The 15,077-nt window shown below is 50.0% G+C and overlaps 1 non-coding gene across 1 annotated transcript; it reads left to right on the top strand.

The window, feature by feature from the left end:
• Positions 1 to 1,816: 1,816 nt before the first annotated feature.
• On the top strand, positions 1,817 to 1,971 carry LOC124294341. Its single transcript, XR_006904278.1, has one exon. It is a non-coding gene; the product is annotated as a 5.8S ribosomal RNA (ribosomal RNA).
• The last annotated feature ends 13,106 nt before the right edge of the window (positions 1,972 to 15,077 follow it).

Raw genomic sequence — 15,077 nt, forward strand, 5'->3', positions numbered from 1 at the left:
GTAGACGGATCAGGGCATTCGTATTGCGACGTTGGAGGTGAGATTCTTGGGTCGTCGCACGACGGACAGGAGCGAAAGCATTTGACAAAAATGATTTCTCCAATCAGAAACGAAACTTGGAGGTCCGGAGTCGATCAGATACCGCCTTAGTTCTGGCGATGAACGATGCCAACTGGCGATCCGCCGGAGTTACTCGAATGACTCGGCGGGCAGCTATCGGGAAACCGAAGCTTTCGGGTTCCGAGAAAAGTATGGTTGCAAAGCTGAAACTTAAAGGAATTAATGGAAGGTCACCACCAGGAGTGGGGCCTGCGGCTCGATTAGACTCATTACAGGAAACCTCACTAGGCCCGGACACCAGAAGGATTGACAGATTAGGAGCTCTTTCTTGATTCGGTGGGTGGTGGTGCATGACCGTTCTTAGTTGGTGAAGCGATTTGTCTGGTTAATTCCGATGACGAACGAGACTCTAGCCTGATGAATAGGCGTATCTTCCGGTATTTTTAAGGCCCCCGGCCTCGGTCGGGCGGTTTTTTATCACCGGCGTACAAATGAATCTTCTCAGAGGAACCGCCGGCTTCTAGCCGCACGAGATTGGGCAATAACAGGTCTGTCATGCCCTCAGATGTTCTGGGCCGCACGCGCGCTACACTGAAGGAATCAGCGTGTCTTCCCTGGCCGAAAGGCCCGGGTTACCCGCTGAACCTTCTTCGTGCTAGGGATTGGGGCCTGCAATTATTGTTCCTGAACGAGGAATTTCCAATAAGCGCGAGTCAAGAGCTCGCGTTGATTACGTTCCTGCCCTTTGTACACACCGCTCGTCGCTACCACCGATTGAATGATTTAGTGAGGTCTTCGGACTGGTACGCGGCAACGTCTCGGCACTGCCGATGTTGCCAGGAAGATGACCAAACTTGATCATTTAAGGAAAGTGAGAGTCGTAACAAGGTTTCCGTAGGTGAACCTGCAAAAGGATCATAACGTTTCGTCCAGCCGAAGCAGCGACTCGTAAGCGCGCGGGGCAGTTTTGCCGCGAGAGCGGCGTGTACGCTAACGTGTCACGAACCAAATTTCGCAAAACTTTGAATGACGTAACGATCGGGCCAGTTGCCGCGGCGCGCAACACATTCGTCGTGACAACGAACGCGGTGCTGAAGCCAGATCTGATGGGTCCGGCGTTCGCCACGGTCGCGACGAGCGCCGACGCCGGCTATAACCGCTGGACGACAGACTCGCGCCAAGGCGTCGACTCTTCGCTCCTCGTCCAGCGCGGAGCAGCGGCGGGTCGTCCGCGCCTCCGGCCGACTCGGTGCCGAGAGGGGACCGCTCCGCGGTCCGCCTTGACTCGTTCGACCCGGTCAGGTCGTACGAGAGACATCCGGAGCCGGTCTCAGCGCTCCATCGCAGGCAGCCTATCCGTGCCCGGGTGTCCTCGGTACAACGCCGTTACACCCCGGACGCAGGCAGCGAACGCGGTAGGCTTCGGAGAGCATTTTCGCCTGTACGAGGAAGCTCGCGGAAGCGTTGAGGGCAGCAATGCCCGGGACCCGCTGACGCGGCCCACTGCCGCCCGCCGTCAATTTTTTGCATTGCGAGCCGATCGTGTCCGGGCCGGTTCATTCCAGCAGATGACCCGTGAACTTGAGGTGACGCCGGCTCTTAAACTATCGCAGAAACGAAATTTGACGCGCGCCGCGCGTTCCTTCCCGCGCGCACCCGCGCAACGGCTGACGCACGCGGCGCCGCGCTTACGACCACAGAAAGTCGGTAACAACCGTAATTTTAGCATTTTCAATGCAAAATTCACATAAATAATTACCCTGAACGGTGGATCACTTGGCTCGTGGGTCGATAAAGAACGCAGCTAATTGCGCGTCAACTTGTGAACTGCAGGACACATGAACATCGACATTTCGAACGCACATTGCGGTTCAGGGACACAATTCCCGAACCACGCCTGGCTGAGAGTTGTTCAACAACGACAGACTGCTCCGTCGGCAACGGTGCTGCGAAAACCCCCCTGGGGGAACAGCGCACCGTGCCTTTGCGAGCGAATGACTGGGCGTTAACAGCCCGTGTCGCGCGCCGGTCGCGCGTCGCCGCAGATCGCGGGGTCGAGCTGTCGCTGCCGTTCGTCACGTTCCGATGCTAGTGATAGTAGAGAGAACGAACGAATTCGGCACGGCAACACACAGACCGCGCGGTCGGTTTGCCGCTCATGTGAAGAAGTTCCGTCCATGTTTCGCCGCGGACGAACGACCGTCGCCGACGACGGACTCGCAACCTTACGACGACCTCAGAGCAGGCGAGACTACCCGCTCAATTCGGGCATATTCCTCAGCGAAGGAAAATAAACTAACTAGGATTTCCTTTGTTGCGGCGAGCGAACAGGAAAAACATCCCAGCACTGAATCCCGCGGTTCTGCCGCCGGAGAATGTAGTGTTTGGGAGGATTCACTTATCCCGGGGCGTCGGCCCGCGTCCAAGTCCATCTGGAATGGGGCAACTTACCTGCAGAGGGTGCCAGGCCCGTAGTGACTGGGACGCGCCACGGGAGGATCTCTCCTCAGAGTCGAGTCGCTTGAGAGTGCAGCTCTAAGTGGGTGGTAAACTCCATCTAAGGCTGAATATGACCACGAGACCGATAGCGAACAAGTACCGTGAGAGGAAGTTCAAGAGAACTTTCAAGAGAGAGTTCAGGAGTGCGTGGAACCGTTCAGGGGTAAACCTGAGAAACCCGAAAGATCGAACGGGGGGATTCATTGTCAGCGACGCAGGCATCGCCGCGGCTCGTGATGTCGGGACCTCGCGTCCACGGTCGCGGTGCAATGTCCGGCGGCGCCGGCGTGCACTTCTCCCCCAGTAGGACGTCGTGACTCGTTGGGTGTCGATCTGAGGCCCGGTCGGCTGCCTGTCTCGGCGTTCGCGTCGGGGCAGACCCGCGGTTGCCCGTTCAGCTGCCCGGCGATACCCGCACGGTAAAGAGTCGCATTGAACTGCGTCGGGCCCGCCGCAAGCGCGGTCAGCGATTCCCGGTGGTCGGACCTTGCGATGTCCCCGGGCCTGGCCAGCTGTTGGCTGGCGGTGTCCTCCGGTCAACTCGTGCGAATCATCAAATACCGGTCGGCGACGATATTGCTTTGGGTACTTTCAGGACCCGTCTTGAAACACGGACCAAGGAGTCCAACATGTGCGCGAGTCATTGGAACGAGCAATTCTGAAGGCGAAATGAAAGTGAAGGTCAGCCCAGCGCTGACCAAGGGAGGATGGGCCGTGTCACGATGCGGCCCCGCACTCCCGGGGCGTCCCGTTCTCACTGCGAGAAGAGGCGTACCTAGAGCGTACACGTTGGGACCCGAAAGATGGTGAACTATGCCTGGTCAGGACGAAGTCAGGGAAAACCCTGATGGAGGTTCGTAGCGATTCTGACGTGCAAATCGATCGTCGGAACTGGGTATAGGGGCGAAGGACTAATCGAAGCATCTAGTAGCTGGTTCGCTCCGAAGTTTTCCTCAGGATAGCTGGCAGTCGCGTACAAAACGTACACGAGTCTTATCCGGTGAAGCGAATGATTGGAAGCCTTGGGGCCGAAACGACCTCAACCTATTCTCAAACCTTAGATGGGTGAGATCTCTGGCTTGCTTGAACTATAAAGCCACAAGATCTCGGATCAGAGTGCCAAGTGGGCCACTTTTGGTAAGCAGAACTGGCGCTGTGGGATGCACCAAACGCCGAGTTGAAGCGCCAAAGTCAACTCTTGTGGGATATCGTGAAAGGCATTGGTTGCTTAAGGGGTATGGCCACTGTAAATTTTTAGAAAAATCGATTTTTTTTCATTGGCTTAAAAATAGTTTTAACCCTCTAGAATAAGGAAAAACAGGTAACGTGCCAGAAAAATTTTTTTTAGGCCCCCAAATCATCTTCAAGCGGAAAAACTGTCCTAGATATCGCGTTGGATTTCGCTGTTTGCACATTCAATGGCGGCCTTACCAACGTCTCGCAAATATTCAAGATGTTGGAGGTGGAAATTTGTGTACAGTTATATAATTTTTGCATCGAAGCCGACGCCAAACGCATTACGCACGCGGAGACATCTCTGGGCGACGCGGCAAAAAGTGCGCGCGCGCTCCAAAAATCCACCAGGAAAGACGAAGAAGACGAAAATTTGGCCATCGAAGGACAAATGTATGGTGCTGGGATTGCAGATCAACGGTAAAATTTTTTTTCACCTCCTTTTTTTTATCTTTTCCAATAAAAAACTATTCGCAAAACTTTAAACGCGCTTTTCTCGAAACACAGTTTTTCAAAATGGCACGCAGCATCACTCGAACAATTTTAATTTTTTTCACTTGAAATTTTGACCAGATGTGAACATTAACATTATCTTGAAGATGTCGATCGGGATTTTCAATAACTTTATTTATTGATTTTTTATTAACAAAAAACTAGCCGTTTTTTCGTCAAAAATCAATTTTTTTTTTCAAACGCGCCCAAATCCACAAAAATTGATCATTTTTAAAATCCGATCGACATTCTCTAGCTATAACCCTCTAGATTGATGGTTTTTTTTTTTCGTTCTAGAGTCAAAAGTGCACCAGTGGTGCTGCGTGCCGCGGAGCCCTGCAAGCAAAACATGCCCCGGGAAGATGGCTGTGGAACCGCCATTTTGTTTTTTTTTGCTGTAAAAAAATTTGATAATAAAGTTTAATGTATTCCCGATAACACCCTTAAAAGTGTTTTGTCAATTACCTTTAATTTTGGAAGCAAAAAATTCCTGAAAAAACCCTTTTTTTTGGACCGTTACAGTAGCGTTACCCCTTCAGACAGCAGGTCGGTGGCCATGGAAGTCAAAATCCGCTAAGGAGTGTGTGACATCTCACCTGCCAAAGCAACTAGCCCTGAAAATGGACGGCGCTGAAGTGTCGAGCCTATACTCGGCCGTCAGCGGCATACGAGGCGGCCTAGGCCGTCGTGAAGCCCTGACGAGTAGGAGGGTCGCGGTGGTGTGCGCAGAAGGATCTGGGCGTGAGCCTGCCTGGAGCCGCCGTTGGTGCAGATCTTGGTGGTAGTAGCAAATACTCCAGCGAGGCCCTGGAGGACTGACGTGGAGAAGGGTTTCGTGTTAACAGCTGTTGCACACGAGTCAGTCGATCCTAAGCCCTAGGAGAAATCCGATGACGATGTTGGCGTATTTCTATGCCTGACACGCGCGTCGTGACGCCGGTGATTGTGCGAACGTCGGGCCTCGCTCGGCGTTCCCCCCGGGGTGGCGCGCGCGGTTTGTAATGTCACACACCCGTCGGGCGAAAGGGAATCCGGTTCCTATTCCGGAACCTGGCAGCGGAACCGTTTACAAGTAGGGCCCTCGCAAGAGAGTTCGTCGGGGTGAACCCAAAAAGACTTGGAGACGCCGTCGGGAGATCCGGAAAGAGTTTTCTTTTCTGTTTAAGCGTTCGAGTTCCCTGGAATCCTCTAGCAGGGAGATAGGGTTTGGAACGCGAAGAGCACTGCAGTTGCAACGGTGTCCGGATCTTCCCCTCGGACCTTGAAAATCCAGGAGAGGGCCAGGTGGAGATCTCGCGCCGGTTCGTACCCATATCCGCAGCAGGTCTCCAAGGTGTAGAGCCTCTAGTCGATAGACTAATGTAGGTAAGGGAAGTCGGCAAATTGGATCCGTAACTTCGGAATAAGGATTGGCTCTGAGGATCGGGGCGTGTCGGGCTTGGTCGGGAATCGGGTTTGGCTGACGTGCCGGGCCTGGGCGAGGCGATGGTAATAACCGGATCCAAGTTCGGTCCCGTGCCTTGGCCTCCCGCGGATCTTCCTTGCTGCGAGGCTTCGGCGGCGGTTCGCTGTTGCCGTCGTCTTCTTCGGCCGCCATTCAACGGTCAGCTCAGAACTGGCACGAACTGGGGGAATCCGACTGCCTAATTAAAACAAGGCATTGCGATGGCTCTAGCGGGTGTTGACGCAATTTGATTTCTGCCCAGTGCTCTGAATGTCAATGTGAAGAAATTCAAGCAAGCGCGGGTAAACGGCGGGAGTAACTATGACTCTCTTAAGTGGGTTGTGGCTGGGTGTCGGAGCGGTGGTAGAGTGTTCGCGACGTCCTAGCTGCAACACACATGTGCCAACCGTCACCTCCTCGTGGTGAGAGTCGGGCAATGGGTGCGGGTAGTTACAACCCCAACTAGCTAACGACGGCTGGCTGTCGGCCGCCCAAAGACGGCTCTCCTAGGGGTATCGTCACGTTCCCACCGACCGGCCACTGGCGGGCGGCCGATAAGCGACGGGGGCTCAAGGTTGGGGGGGGGGGGGGGTTGCCAGCCCCTCCCACTAACTTTTAGCAGGCCCGTCACAAAAACAAAATAGAAGCAGAACCCGCCAAGTGCCTCAGCCCGGCGGGCCTGCTGAAACAAGCACCTGGGTGGAGTTAGCTGATCCCCTGGAGGTGGATGTGTGGGTCGCGGACGACCCCATGCCGGTCCCTGAAAACGAACCGCACCCTATTGACGCTGAACTAGCACCCGAGCGGTATGCCTGCGGAGACTGCGGGCAGGACTTCGCTACGAAGCGAGGGCTCGGAGTCCACCGCAGGATACGGCACCCTTTGGATGCAAATGCGGCCATCGAACTGCCCGGCGTCAAGCTCAGGTGAAGGGATGAGGAGCTGCGTATGATGGCACGCGAGGAGGCTCAGGCCACCGAGCGGGGAGTAAGGTTCATGAACCTACACCTCCTCGCTCTGGTCCCTGGTAAGACCCAGGAGGCGATCAAAGGGGTCCGGCGCCGGCCGGACTACTGGAGAATGGTTGAGGCAGCCCAACAACACCTTGAGGCTGCCCACACGCCCCCTGGGACCCCTGCCAGACTACGGGGACGACGGAGCCGCTCCTTGCCATCACCGCGTGAACGCTCTCCCTCCGCTGATCCAGCAATGGTATCACCACCCTCCCCAGCGGCACCTGCTCCCGTTACAACCTGCAAGCAGGACCTTGCCGGAGCTATACGTCGTTTGTTCGTGATAGCCCGACAAGAGGAGCATCATCGTGCCAACGAGTTGGCCGAAATCGCTGATGATGCTCTGACAGGGGGAAATACAGACGTCGCCATCTTTAAATGGTTGGGCGGAGTATTTTCCTCTGCAGCCGCTGCTGCTGAACAGAGGCGCCGGGATTTCGCCGCAATCCTAATCCACCAGAGGTGTGTAAAGCCGCCGTATGGGAGGACACTGCGTCGCCGTGAATATGCCAGAGTTCGGAACCGGTCGAAAAACCACCGACGTCACGTGGCTCGTGAGATCCTGGAAAGAGGCCCCAGTTTGATCAACCATGCTTTGGATGAGTCGGTCACGCACTGGGGTCCACTTTTCGGGCACCCGTCAGGGGAATACCCAGTCCCTTCCAGCATCCCGCCCGAGAAACCCGAGCTACGTTGCACGTGCGACCCAATCTCCACTCAGGAGATTGATGACATCAAGGTCCCCGTGTTGTCATTACTCGGTCCAGACATGGTCACGGCGAGCCAGTGGCGCGCGGTATCACCATCTACCCGCGCGCTCCTCGATAGCGTCGTCATGCTTAGGGACGGGTTCCAGAGACAACTTCTTCAGAGCCGGACTATCTCCATATCGAAGCAAAAGGTACCGGAAAATCTTGGGGACCACCGACCAATTTCGATAGGCTCGGTAGTGGTTCGCCAACTTCACCGCATCCTTGCTATCCGCCTTCGAGCCGCTGAACTTACCGACGATCACCAGCGTGCCTTCATTGCGGCCGATAGAACAGCTGAAAATGCGGCCGTCCTCGACGCGATCTTATGGACGGCCCGCACGCTGCGTCGCGAGCTGCACGTGGCTACCCTCGATGTCCCTAAGGCATTAGACACGGTGAGCCACGGGGCGCTCGCAACGATCATTGGACAGCTTGGCCTTCCCACCGGCTTGGTGTCCCATGTGGCCGAGCTGTACAAAGTCGCTACCACCAGGCTGGCGGTGGATAGAAGGATGTCCCCTCCTGTAGCCGTCCGGCGCGAAGTTCGCCAAGGAGACCCCCTCTCGCCAATCCTCTTCAACTTGGTCACAAATCAAATCCTTGCGGTCGTGCCCTCTGAAATTGGGTTCATCCTCGAAGTCGAGCAGGTTGCCTGTCTCGCGTTTGCGCATAACCTGACCCTAACAACATCCTCCAAATGAAGAATGCAGAGGGCACACGCTAAGGTGGAAGAGACGGCAGCTATCATGGGGCTGATGCTAAGCCTATTCAAGTGCACCGCTTTATCTTTGGTGACCGCCGGTAAGGCGAAGAAGGTCAAAACCGTAGTCGATCCGTTGTTCCGACTGCGGGATGACCCTTTGACCCAAGCTATTCTGGCCCGTGACTTCGTGCAGTTTTACCACGTCCGCGTCAACTGCCTCCCCACCCTTGTGCGGACCTCACGTGCGCAGCGACGCACCAGCCGGCGTACCACCTGCCGTGCTGGATGCGACTCTACGGAGACCGCTGCCCACGTCATACAACAATGTTGGAGTTTGTTTGTGTGACGCTAGCTGTCGGTCTTAGGGATAAGGGCTGGAACATCCAGAGGGAAATGGTATTCGAGACCTCCGAGGGAAACCGAAAGCCCGACATTATAGCGTGTGAGGAGAGGCACGGGGCAATCATCGATGCCCACGTCGGCTCAGGCGTGACCCCGCTAACGTCTAATCACGTCAGAAAGCGGGGTTACTACGCCGACAACCGGGACCTGCTGGAGGGCGTAGCTGCGCACCTAGAGGTCCCGGTCGCGAACATCGAGACGACCCCGTGCACCCTCACATGGAGGGGGGTACGGTGCGAACAATCGCACCAAAGCATCCGCTCGCTCGGGCTATCGGACAGGCTCCTCGGAGGTATCACGACTCGGTTGCTGCAAGGGTCACGTACCAACTGGGTGCGGTTCAACCAGATGACTGGTTTCAGATGTCGTCCACATCGTCCTCAGCCCCGACAGGGCATCGGCTAGCTCCTGTCGCTGAGGTGGCGGCCCGCGGTCCCCAGTGTATCAAGTGTTCGTGTTGTCCACGTTTTTGTCTTGTCCACGTCTGACATTCAACCGCCAATATATTATCAAAATAGCCAAATGCCTCGTCATCTAATAAGTGACGCGCATGAATGGATTAACGAGATTCCCACTGTCCCTTTCTACTTTCATCAGGGAGTCTGGACTTTCATAAGTCTAGGCACGGGTGTGGCGAGTCCGGTGTGTCCTGAGCTGGGGGTGGTAAACGCCGCTACTCTCCTAAATATCGGAATACCTGTGTATGTTCAGAACCACAATGCGTAGTGGCGCCGTAGGTATGCTCAGGTACTGGAGGCTTGGCTTCGCCACTTGGACGAGAGGGGTGGTCCTCACTAACAACTACTCGTCTCCCGACGGGTGGCGTGCCAATATGGGATGGAAGGGGCAGCGAACTCTGCCCCATGATTGCACCAAAACCTCCGACTACCTGGCAAACTTGGTTGTATCAAGCCTTACTCAGGTAAGTGCGCTTTGCCCGGGCGGACCGTTAATTCATTACAAGATAAGCAAATCTGGATTAAGAGGGTTACGAAACTCTCAGTAATACCAGGGGAGTAACGCCTACGGGAACTCGCCCCCTGTGAGCTGACATTAGTAGGACGACCCCTCGAGGGTCTGGACGTAAGAAAATGATGATAAGATCTCCCATCAATGAAAATAATAATAAAAATGATAAGCAGAATAAAACCGCGAAGCAGAAAGAGCAAGAGCTTAAAGAGCCTACCGATTTGATGGCAATCGATGTAGAGCCGGCTGCAGATTCTGAGCAGCAGCTACTCGCCGTAACGGCATTTAATAAAATGGAAGCTGCCATGATCGAGAATACCAGGAACAAGCCGAATCTTAGGCAAACTGAGCATACTAACAGTGTTTCAAGCACTACTAGCACAAGAAGTGTAAAGAGGAAAAGAATTCAGGAAGAAAAGGGTGAACAGGAAGAGATGGAATGTAAGGAATTTTTCGAAATAGAGAAAGAGATTGCAGCCATGAAAGAAGTTTTCATTTTACGGAACAATCACAAACCGCACAGTGAGTTGCTAAATGAAATGCCCATGCAACTAGAAAAAGTGAGACAACTGGTATTAAATATGGCAGTAGAAAATGCTAACTTAAGGGGCCAATTAAAACAGAAGTTAAGTTACAGCACAGTATTGAGCAATCCTTGTGTCGCAAAAACCAGCCTCCCAGCAGTAAAGGTAAACAACAAGAAAGTAGTGCCAAAGAAAACATGGAGTGCAATAGTAAAATCAATTGACCACGACAAAAAGCTCACAAGCGACGAGGTTAAAGCCCGCACAGTGCAAAAGTTAAACGCAGTACAGATGAACATCCATATTGACTTTATCAGAAAAGTAAGAGATGGAATAGTTATAGAGTGCAAAGAGAAGGAGGATCTGGATTTAGTAATAAAGAATGCAGATCTTGCAGAGGCCAAGTTACAGGTCACAGAGCCAAAAGAGAGAAGACCAAGACTGATTATATTTGACGTTCCAAAGAAAATGACTGAAAAAGAAGTTAAAGTAGCGCTAAGAGTGCAGAACAAGTTAGTGCAGGATATTGTCGGCGAAGGAAAGTTATCGAAACTAATGGATCTTCGTTTCAAGACAGGGCCAAAAGACAGCGATGTTGTGAATTGGGTCGCTGAAGTAGCGCCAAAAATGAGGAATGCAATGGTCCAAGAAGGGAAATTGTACATAGGTTACAGGAGGTGTAAAGTAAAGGATTTCATCGCCATAAGCAAATGTTACAAATGTCAAGGATACGGTCACATTTCGAAATCATGTACAGATAAAGATGAAACATGCTCACACTGTGCGGAAAAAGGACACGTGTTTAAGTATTGCCCTGGTAAAACGCAAAAGTCGAAGTGCGCCGCATGTAAAAGAATGGGAATGCCTGCCGAGCACAATCGAGATAACGAATGTCCAGCATATAGAATAGCTCTAGAAAGGCAACAGAAAAATGTTAATTACTACGGAAATGGATAATAATAGTATCACGACGTTCCTGCAGGCCAATATGGCCAGAAGCCGGGTAGCTACTGACGAGCTTCTTCCAATAGCATTAGATATGAATGTTGACATACTTTGAATTCAAGAACCATGTGTATATGAGTCCTATGTAGCTGGTCTAACGAAGTACACTATTTCGATACTAACGGCAAATAAATCCGATGAAAAGCCGTGGTCATGCATCGCCATGTTGAATAATGATCATACAGCCACACTTATTAGCCAGGTCAGCAATTCACGCTGTGTATGTGCGCACAAAACTAGCCCTACTGGATCCTTTTATATAGTGAGCCTATATTACCAATGGTCCATGGACATAGACATTTTTATGAAATATCTGACAGCGGTCCTACAAGTTACGAAAGGTGTGCGCACCATTATCTGTACAGATGCTAATGGAGTATCCTCATTGTGGAACTTTGACAATATAGACATGGATAGCTATGATATGCGTAAAAGGAACCTGAATGGTCAAAGACTAGAAAAAATTATTCTGAGAAACGACCTGGTACCACTAAATTGTCCAGGACAACCTTGTACATATACTAGAGGGAAATTTGATATTGACATTTCATTGGTGACAAGTGACTTATGCAGTTGCATTCATAACTGGACGGTCTATGCTGATCTTATATGAAGTGATCATAGGCCGATAAGTTTTACGCTTAAGACTGAAATAGAGAGAGAAGTACAGAAGATTGCGAGGTATAACCTAAACAAGGCAAAATGGCCTAAGTTTACCGAATCAGTATTATCAGAAAAACGAAATCTAGTCAGCAAAAGATTGCAAACGAAGCAAGACATAGAGGATTATGTCGCAGAGTTAGAAAAAATCTTTATAGAGGCCGCAAAGGGTGCAATACCGCGAAAAAAGCGACATATAAAAGCAGTTCCATGGTGGAACAAGGAATTGTCAAAGCTCAAAAAGGAAACATATAAACTAAGAAGGGATTATCATTCTGAGCCAGTAAAGAGCTACGGGCTGAAAAGAAAAGGTTAAATTATAGCAAAAAGAGACTCTACGGCGAAACTGTACATATGACCAGGATTGAGAGTTGGAGAAGATATGTATTGGAGGAGGACAGGAATAATCCGGATGGACTAGCTTATAAGATCGCTATCACGAAGGTCACGGTTAAGAGGGCACTGTCGACAATGAAAAGTGGTGATACCCACACTGTAGAATGGAAAGACACAGCTAAGATATTGCTAGATGAGCTGCTAGGCAAAGATGAGGAACCGAATGTCAGGCTACCGAGAGTAGATACTGGAAATGATAACATGGAGTGGTCAAGCCGGGATGTTAGAGGAGCTATTATGATTAGAAAGAACAAAAAAGCGTCAGGACTCGATAGAATTGAAATAGAGATAATTAAAAATACGATGGATATAATGTTACCTGAACTGACCAGACTTCATAACAGTTGTCTAGAGAAGGGTGTCTTTCCGGCCAGATGGAAAAAAGGCTTGATATCAGTGCTGCTTAAGGTAGAGGATAAGGACCCAAGCCTAGTAAAGTCTTACAGACCAGTATGTTTGCTACCAGTTTGGAGCAAAATATTGGAAAAGTTTATAAAAGATAGCCTAGAAGAAGTATTATTGCACCCAGCATACTCAGCTGACAGCCAGTACGGCTTTAGAAAAGGAAAAGGTTGTGAAGATGCCATTGCTAGATTTAGAGGAATAATTGACGAAATAAATGAGGACATTATAGTTGCCATCTTTTTCGATATTCCAGGAGCATTTAACGACCTTAGATGAGAAAACGTACTAAAGAAGCTATGCGAAAGACATTGTCCGCCACGACTGTAGAATTTAATGAGAAGTTACCTATATGAAAGGAAGGCCATGATAAAGGAACAATTTGACAGTGTGGAAAAGAACGTGGTAAAAGGATGCCCTCAGGGATCAATCCTGGGCCTAGACTTGTGGAATCTTTGTATGGATGCCCTTATAAAAGACCTTGAAGCCAATGATTTGAGAGTTGTGGTATATGCAGATGATATAGCAGTAATTATAGATGGTAACAGCCGTAGGCAGGTGAAAAGTAAAATGCAGCAGGCCACCAATATAGTAGTTAGATGGACAAATGAGCAAGGTTTGACAATTTTGGACAGCAAAACGGAAGCTATGACAATAAAGATGAAAACTAGAGGCAAAGAAAAGAGAACCCAGAGAGGCTGTCTACATAGTGACAAACGTCCACCTTGTGGTAAGATAAATGGTAAGGGTATCAAACATGCAAATCAGGTAAGATACCTAGGAGTAACGTTGGAACCTGGTACAAGGGTAAACAAACATATAGAAATAGTTGGGAACAAGGCTAAAATTATAATAAACTACCTGAGGAAATCGGCTAGCACGACGTGGGGCCTGAAAGGGAAGTACCTGAGTAACATATACCGAACAGTATTCTTACCCACAGTCCTCTACGCTGTAGGGGCGTGGGGTGATCAGCCATATCAAGCTGGAACCGCCACATTCGAAATTCGGAAAATTTCCTATGGAATAATTAAGGGCTAATTAGAGGCTAATTAAATGCTCCGCGTTTTTTAAAAAAAACCTGTGGCGGTGCCAGCTTGACATAAACCTGGAACCGCCACACCGAAAAAAAACGGAAAACAGGTGAAATTTCGGAAAAGTGTTAGAGTCATAATTAAAGACTAATCAAAGGCTCTTGGAATTCCTCATCTTTAAATTAATTGCTCGGCGTTTTTTAAAAAAAACCTGTGGCGGAGCCAGCTCGAGATAAACTAGACTTGAAAAAAAACGGGAACGAGGTCAAATTTCGAAAAAGTGTGAGGGTCATAATTAAAGGCTAATTAAAGGCTCCCAAAAAACCACCCGCTCGAATTAGGTGTTCCACCCCCGAGGGGTGGAAACCACCCAAAAATTATAAAAATCCGTGTATTTCTCGGACGGAACAACTTACAGAGTTCGTTCAATTGTTAAAATTACTCCAGAATTAAAGGCTCCCGGAAAACCACCCGCTCGAATCAAATGCTCCACCCCCGAGGGGTGGAAACCACCTAAAAACTAGACGAATCCGTATAACTCTCGGACGGAACAACTTACAGAGTTCGTTCGAGTGTTAAAATTACTCCAGAATTAAAGGCTCCCGGAAAACCACCCGCTCGAATTAAGTGCTCCACCCCCGAGGGGTGGAAACCACCCATAAACTAGAAAAATCGGTGTTACTCTTGGACGGATTAAGTTAGATGGTCTTTGGAGGCGTTACATTAATCTCTCAATCATAGGCTCTCCGCTGCACAGTTCAAAAGTTTGTATTTCAGAAAATACAAGTTGACGTAATCCGTTCTAATTTCCAGATTTTGGTCACTTCAAAACAATGCATTATTGAATTGTCTGTGATAACAGAAGAATTTTCAACAACACAAGCCCTACAAAAATCAGCAGAGCAATTTGAGTGAATTTCAGGGTACACAAAATTCTTGAGTGTTCAGTTGATCTCATGTTTTGTCAACGATCAAACCTATCATTCTGTACTGTTAGTAGTACAAAAGAATTCAAGTTTCACGGGACCGTTTTGCAGTGAAGTTCACTACTTCGTCGCTATCAGGAATCATGATACCACGTTTCAATCCATGATTCCCGAGACTATTTTAAATAAAGTAATTTCTAGTTTTGCCCGTAACTTCGTACTGGTGTATAAATGTGGAGTGCTATTGGATCAGGTGTCAACATTGTTGAAAATACACAGTATGTATGATTTCAGTAGAATGTGGATTGTGTGTAGGCGACCGTGATGTTAGCCATCATGGCATCGCACATCTCGGGAAATATTTCAATTGCAAGAGTTTTTGAAATAATCAAAACTGCCATTTTTAACTTTTCTTCTGTGTTGGGAACATCAATCGACAATATATCGACATATTTGCATTCACATCATGTGCTGTAAAGCTATGGAAGCCCTTATCCTGAAACCATACTCCGTTTTTTCGTACCTCACCAAAGGTAAACATGAGCCGTTTGCATTCGCGGCAC

Source organism: Neodiprion lecontei, chromosome 4 (assembly GCF_021901455.1).
Source record: "Neodiprion lecontei isolate iyNeoLeco1 chromosome 4, iyNeoLeco1.1, whole genome shotgun sequence".
NCBI classification, from domain to species: Eukaryota; Metazoa; Arthropoda; class Insecta; order Hymenoptera; family Diprionidae; genus Neodiprion; species Neodiprion lecontei.